The sequence below is a fragment of the Pagrus pagrus genome (genome assembly GCF_965226575.1).
Source record: "Pagrus pagrus genome assembly, chromosome: 21".
Classification (NCBI taxonomy): domain Eukaryota; kingdom Metazoa; phylum Chordata; class Actinopteri; order Spariformes; family Sparidae; genus Pagrus; species Pagrus pagrus.
The window spans coordinates 20,603,588-20,609,459 of NC_140208.1; the positions used below are offsets into that span (position 1 = coordinate 20,603,588).

The 5,872-nt window shown below is 37.8% G+C and overlaps 1 long non-coding RNA gene across 1 annotated transcript; it reads right to left on the minus strand.

The window, feature by feature from the left end:
• Nucleotides 1-641: 641 nt before the first annotated feature.
• Nucleotides 642-3,211, minus strand: LOC311250076. The gene is made up of 3 exons (XR_014621244.1): nucleotides 3,122-3,211; nucleotides 2,469-2,564; nucleotides 642-1,790 (listed from the first exon to the last, which is right to left on the minus strand). It is a non-coding gene; the product is annotated as an uncharacterized lncRNA (long non-coding RNA).
• Nucleotides 3,212-5,872: the final 2,661 nt, after the last annotated feature.

Sequence of the window (5,872 nt, forward strand, 5' to 3'; positions counted from 1 at the left end):
ACAGTGACGCACTGAAACAATGTCCTTGACCACACCAAAGGCTCCATTTTTGAATTCCACAGCACTATCAAACCTGCGTTTTGTAGTGTAATATAACCATATAAGTAGTTAGTGGTTAAAGACAACTGGTAATAAATACTGAGATGTTAAAGAATCCAATCAAAATGTGAAGGAATCATAAATGAATGGTTAAAAAATAATACTGCATAATACTTAATTAAATTAGTGAAACATTTTTACACTTAAAAATATTGAGTTGATTTGAAAGCTCTCTTATCTGTTAAAACAAAACATTAGTAATGAGTAAATCTAAGTAATATTTTCAATTACGTCTGAATAATTTGACTTGGCACAAAAACCACATAAATTGAGTAAATGTTACTGAAATACTGTGTAAACCATATAGAAAACGTGAGTAGAAAGCACTAAAGAAACTGAGTAAATATAATTGAAAACATTTGTAGGAGATAATTGCAAATTTGCTAATGACTGACTAAAAAAATGTGTTGTACTGACTGATTTTTTTAAACTTAATTCATTACATGCTGTCCTTGATTTGAGGATATTGGGTACTATGACCAAGATCTCACAAAACATGAAACTTTATTTTAAAACATTTTCCCACAGAATTTTTTTTTTTTCTTAGTATATGCACATACCAAATACATAAAAGTGCATTTCAAGGAATTTTTAAAATACTTAGCAACTTCTCCACAAGAACTGGAGCTATATCACCGCAACAGAGGGGTTCAACTAACATTTAACTCATCAACATGTCCGTCAGTCTTACCACTCAAGTTATGTGGAGACAACATACAGCAGCACATTCAAAGCTGTTACAGGAAAGGCAATTCAGGATACCCAAGATCAAGATCAAATGCATCTGAACTAAAATGCTTCTTGCCAAATGGCCATGGAAAAAAAGATAAAGATGCATATTAATGCAAGGGGTAATCTTCACACTAAACACATTGAAGACTAGTAGGCCTATCACAATCTGTGACACAAGAGCAAAATCATCTCCACAGCATATTTGGCTTCACAATTTGATATGACAATACATTGGTCATCTCTTATGCTTTTTTAAACACCTGCACTTCTCACAATTACAGATACTCCAAACTGAAAATACAAAAACTACTTTCTCCTTTAGAAGTACAACATTTATGTCACTTCTGGTGAAACTGCCTCGAAACTCTTGACTCGAAACTCGAAAATTGGATGCCTCATGCCTCACAGGAATGATCAAAGAAATAAATAAAACGCATATTAATGCAAAATGTAGATGTACAATCATAAAAACATCAGATCATGCAATCAGTCAGACAACACATGGCGGTGGTTTGACGAAATGAAGCCATAGAATTTTCTGTCCAGAAGAACCTCACTAATTACTCAGGGTAAAGTCTGTTTTTTGCCTTACACGCATGGTTCAGTTGGGTATGAGTCTCATCTGTGCTCATCTACCCCACAGACATCTATATCATTACATTGTTTTTCAATCGTTGCACCTTTGTTGACAGGTTTCCAGCATCCACTTCAACGAGCATTTTTTGAAATACGTCAAAAATGTATTTCAGAGTTTTGGGGTATTTGAGGTCCAAGGCATAAGTTAGTCCAAGCAAGTAGCAGCAGGCTCTGCTGAGATCCCCAAGGTGGTTGAGTATGATGGAACCCTCAATGATGATCCCTACATCCCTGACTTGTCCATCTTCATTACGCACAAGGTACAGAGCCATCGTCTCTGCTGCCAGCTCTTCTTCCACATTGACAGTTGAATCATCACAATTCTGTAGACATTGTAAAGGAAACTGGTTATAGCAGGCAGGATGTCACCAAAATAAAAAAAATTACCAAACTAACTACATAAATCAGCTATACAAACATCATGTTGTAAGTCTATTATTTTAACTAGCATATATGCCAAATTTGAATGATGTGAACAGACACATGCAAATAAAAACAATAATAATACTGACCTCACCACTATTGAAGGTATCCGTGTATATTCTCATTCATCCAGGTCATAACTGGACTTAGCAATATGTCTGTTGGTGCCATAATGTAGTGTGGGGGGGGGGGTGTATGAGAGGGGAAGCAAATAGTTTTTTGACAATGTCAGTGTGGCAGTGTTTTTTAACCAATAGAAACTATTGAAATTAAACATTATCTGTGAAGATAAGTCCTCTCTGCAGATTACATCTGTTGTTAAGTGGCACTATATAAATAAAAAAGATTTGAACTGAACGTCACGCCAATATGGAATTACTTTAAATTTAGAAAATATTTGGTGTATTAGGTTTGCAAAATCCAAAATGATTTGGATATAAGCTACAAGACTAATGTTGCAGTCTTTCCAATAGACACAAAAAGTCAAAGTGCCAATTAATAGTTGTTATAGCTGACTATGTATTCAGCGGACACACTTTAAAATTTACAGATTACTGAAAGTCATCTATTGCACTCACCTCAAACTCCTTGATTAAGGCACCCACATCTTCACCGAGGTGATCAATGAGACATCGGATGACAACTTCTCTGGTTTTCTCTATGGGAATTCCACTCTGTTAAGGAGAAAATGTATTTAAACAGCTGACAAGATTCAGCAGTCACTCTCCTCAGTGCACATTTTGGCCCTTTTACTTTAAATATTATAACAGATTTGACTACACTGAAAAATGAAACAAAATTTATTGAAGCAGTTGGTAAAACATTGCAATTTCTATAAAAATTCATTATATCATTCAGCCCCCATCTGGAGTGATCACCGCAACCTTGAAGTCATGTTTGCCATGTGATATATTCTTTAAAAGTCTACTCAGAATATACTCACACTGAAACAGAGAAAAAGGAATGAAAGATAAAACAGTGTGGTAGGCAAATGGGTAGAGGAGCAATAATGTGGAGAGTGTATGTTGTATATGAAGAAGACAGATGGTTAGAGGAGATTGAGAAACACTGTGGTGGAATAAAGGCTGCATGAGGCATATGATCTTGTGTTAAATGCACGAGTACAGAAGAGTCAGTTATTTGAGAAGTAAATTAGGTCTAGAAGAGAAAAGAGTGGTGACAAGACAGGTGAGGGAAAGAAGCATTTCAACAGAGGAGTAAACCGAAATACCTGGAGTAGAATATTCATTTCTGTACGATGTCTCTCTCCAGCAGCACCTTTCTTGGCTTGGAAGATGGCAAGCAGTTTAGGGGTGTAGTGGTCTAACATGAACATGAATTTGGCCTCAAGATTTACGGTGGTAATTCGATGGAACTCAGCATTGACCTGAGAAATAAAGAAAAGAAAAAAAAAAAAAAAAAAAGGACAGGGCCAAATTTACAAACTTAGATTTAAACAATACAATTTCTGAATTTCAGCCTCTTCTGCCCAAGGCATATTTGTGTTAAACCGTGTTGGAGAAATTAAATTTTCTCACCTGTGACACATCGAACAAGGCAGGCCACCTTTCCTTGATCTCTTTGATGCTCAGTTGAAGACTAACATCCTGTCTTCGATGAGCAAAAGTGTTGGACATCAATTCATTGATGGTTGCCCTCTCTCTCTTCTTTAATTCAGACAGAATTTTGAGCCGCTGTTGCTCTTGGTGTTCACTGCTTTCTCCTGAAGGATAATGTGGGAGATACATCACTTCCCCTTTGCGTGCTTTTTTAACATTTTGGGCTGGTTTCCTCTCACCAGGACGCTTGTTTTTGAGAGAATTGCACGTAACTTCAGGAAATCCAAGATTTCTTAACTTGGACCTATAATTCCCCATCTTGTATTTTAGGCTGTACATCCATCCAATCCATCCGTTGCGACTTCCAGGTTCTGTTAGACATGGGTGTTTTTGGACTAAGGCTTCTGCAACCTGTCCAACCTGAAGGCCTGTGGGATAGGCAGTGTAACTGCACATGTAACCTGCCAGCCTTTCCATTATTTCAGACTTGACCTTGGGGTTGTTGAGGACAGTTCCATTTTTCAAAAACTGTTCATTCGCATTCCTCAGTACCGCCTCTGTAGCAACTGAAAAACGTGGAATTTCAATTTCACATGGCCACAATGCCCTTTCAGGGCTTAATAAGACAGTGCCTTGTGATGACACTGATGATGTGCCATCTGACTGGTAGTCTGCAGAACTAGAGGATGGTGTTTTTGAAGTCAAACTGGAGGTGTCACTCACATTGTCTGCATCTGCCACATTTTCAGTCTCCAGTGTTGCTAATGAGAGCACTATGGATGGAATAATGACCACCTTGATTGTCCCTTTATGTTTAATCTCGTTAGTAGAATGAATTGAGAAGAAATCCCCAAAGTCCTCATCAAAGCAATGGAGGGTGAATTCCTCATAGATCTGGAAAGTGTCCTTCACAGTCTTATGCAATTGCTCCACTGTGTCTGGCATCTCTGATGACAGTGTGAGCTTCTCACTATGATGATCTATAATCACCTTCACAACAACAGGGTCCATCTGTATGAAAACAATTCTGTTAAAATAATTCTGCAATAATTTAGAACTGGAGGAAGGAGATCGGAGTCAGCTCAAAATTCAAACAAGGGTTTAATCTTGTACAAGAGGAGCATTCACAAAGCAACAAGCAGGTCTGTTACAAAGTGAAGACTCAACTTCTGAGAAGAAACGCATGGTATTCACCTGTCTCTGTGGGTGTGTTCTCACCCTGCCCTTCTGTACTTAAAGTAATCACTCACAAAGAAGGAAGTGATAATATTGAGTATACATTCAATACCTTGAGTGATTTACTCAATACCTTACAATACAAAGGGTCACAGTTCACAGGTCACATTAAACAGTTACATTGAACATTCCATTCCTTTAGTTCACATCTCTCTTCATGAAGTACATGAGGTACATAATTTTCATAACAAATTCACAACTGGAAATCAGAGTAGGATTGCTGTACAGTTGATGCTTTTAGCTTTTTCACCTACTACTGGACAATAATGTCTCTTTTTAAACTGACCATGCGTTTCCCTCCCACACAGTATGCTGCCAAGGGGTATGTATCACTAAGTTGCTGTATGTGCAGCAGAGTCACCTTCCCAGAGTGCTCCAAAACAACCCCCCTAAAATGTTCATAATACCAACTGTTAAGCAACTTAACAATGAAATTAAGATCACTGCCTACAATCACAATTTGTGAAATTTCCACAAAATCGGGTAGACCACCGGTAGATCCATGAGGCAAAATCATCCCAACTGCATATCTGGTTCCATGATATGACAGTGCATTTGTCAGCTCCACTGTGGTTTGTGTTGGATATACTTTTATAAAAGACTCCTGTATTTCCTCATGCAGCAATGCCAATGGAATACTAGTTACTTTACTCACACATAATGCAGGTTTCAAAGCATCAGCATGTAAATGATATGACATCATCATTTGGTGCTGTGTGGCGAGACTGAGTAGAATGTTTCTGTAACTGTTTGTGTGTCTAACAATACGCTTGAAAAAACTATGCTTTGCCTCAAAGCGCATAGTCCAGACACAAACCAAAGGTCCAAAGCATTTTATCATGTCTGGATAATGTTCCAAGAAATGGCACTTAGGAGTTAAGTTATAGTCAGGAAAAACTTCCAACAGTCTATGGCGATGTTCAGATATCAATGTATCGAGATAACTGTCCTTACTGTCCTCGTTATGAATAGGGGATACCACGAGTTCAGTAATATCTTTTAATGTCATGAGAACTTGTCATGCGGGATCACTGAATGGCACCTTTGCACCAATTATAAATGGTAATAATCTCAGTAGTGTCCAATTCTCGTGTGCGTTTCCACCAATAGATCTGCGAGAAGAAAGATTTAGTGGAATGGGTTGGGGGCGGTCAGTTTTATCGGTCCAATTATATGGAAACGCAGTA